Genomic DNA, 1777 nt, shown 5'->3' with positions numbered 1-1777 from the left:
GTGAATTACAGTTTTATGGAATTTCCATTTGTGTTTAGCCAGCAGTTTTAAATTTCCTCAGTTTTGCTCTGGCCCCTGGAAGAAAATTGACTATGGTTGCTGGTGTCTCTAGCTTCACGTCTCAGAACAGAATCACCGATTACTGGGGTTTGATCCCCTGCAGGCATGTCATTGAGTGGGGAAAAGCAGTTAGACACATGAACAGGCTGATGGTGTACCTGGGGCTTCTGTTTAAGACTACGCTTCCTTAATCCCTCAGATGGGTTTTAAAAATCTCCAAAGATCAGAAATGTTTAACAGCAAATACAACTCAGATTTAAACAAGATGAGAGCTTATTGTTGATCTAGTGATTACATGCACAGAGCAGTACATAAACATTTGAAATGACATTTTAAACTGAGAGAAAAAATTCTATTACTCACTGTGTCTCAGACTTCGTTTTCACTGAAACATCCACCTGCATTCAACTTTACTTCCTCCTATACCCATAATATTGTCAGGCTCCACCTTTACCTGGAAATACCTGAGTGATACCAGGAATATGGAGCCTGTGATGATTTTCAAAACAAAGCTGGAAAATCAGAATAACTGTCATGTTTCATGATTATGTCTGTGAAGGTTCTCAGTCATCCAGGTTATCGTAGTCATGATTATGTCCTCCTGAAACCCAGCCTATTCATTGTGTCCTCTCTAGTAGACAAGTGTTAAAGTGAAAGACATTTTTTCCTTGGTCCTCAGGAGGATATGTAACAGCAGCAATAAGTTTTAACTTTGGATGATCAAGTGCTCAGCTGTAGTAAATAGTAAACACAGCAGTTTGTGAACTTTGTGTCATAGATAACTGCGCACATAGCAAGCAGGTCTGACCCAGTGGTCCTTTGCTGTGCTGCTGTGGAATACAGCCAGAGATAAATAACAGGTATGATTCAGTGCAGAGAAATCTATTAACACATAGTGAGTGAGAAAGGTGATTGAAGAAGAAACACAATGCATCATGGGAATCCCCCCAGCAGCCTACACCTATTGCAGGACAGCATAGCACGTTGGTTCCCAAACTTTTTTTGCTGGGGCCCCCTTTGTTTTACAAGAAAAATGTTCGCGCCCCCCCCTCGTGCGCGGACACATCCTCCAACCACACACACCCATATTTTGCTCCATTGCGGTTTATTTCACACCTCAAACATTTAGTAAACAATTAAGCAAACAAGTAATCTGCAATAAATTACAGGTAGTAAGAACGTAAACGTAGTAAAAACGACTAACTCTTTTATGCTATGTCCGCACCTACATGGGTAGTTTTGAAAACGCAGCTGTTTCATCCACACGTAAACGGTGTTTCGAATCACCGAAAACTGAGATTTTTTAAAACTCTTTTTTTTGCGTTTACGTGTGGACGGGGAATACAGAGTTCGTCACGCAACGTCAAAGGTATGTGCCTTTTTTTACGTCAGCTGTGCGCCACGTTATTGTTTACATGAGATGAATTGCAGATAGAGACAAAAATACTGTTAATCTAACTATCTGCAGGTTTCACACGCTTACATATACACGCAGTTACTGTCCCTCCATTTACAAAGGCAGAGACGTCACGATGTAATTATTTTACATGTAGTTGTTTTTTTCCCTGTGTAATAATGTTCAACATTGCTATCAATACATTTTTCAATCCCTCTACAAAAAAGGTTCAACAACATAAACAACTATTGGATGCTGTTTGTCCGTGATTTGAACCGGGGGAACAAATCGTGGCAGGATCAGCCCGATGTTATTTGTATC

This window comes from Haplochromis burtoni, unplaced genomic scaffold (assembly GCF_018398535.1).
Source record: "Haplochromis burtoni strain Fernald_Lab_line unplaced genomic scaffold, NCSU_Asbu1 Contig_2189, whole genome shotgun sequence".
Classification (NCBI taxonomy): domain Eukaryota; kingdom Metazoa; phylum Chordata; class Actinopteri; order Cichliformes; family Cichlidae; genus Haplochromis; species Haplochromis burtoni.
The sequence above is the reverse complement of the archived record's forward strand: the minus strand, read 5'-3'. Positions refer to the sequence as shown.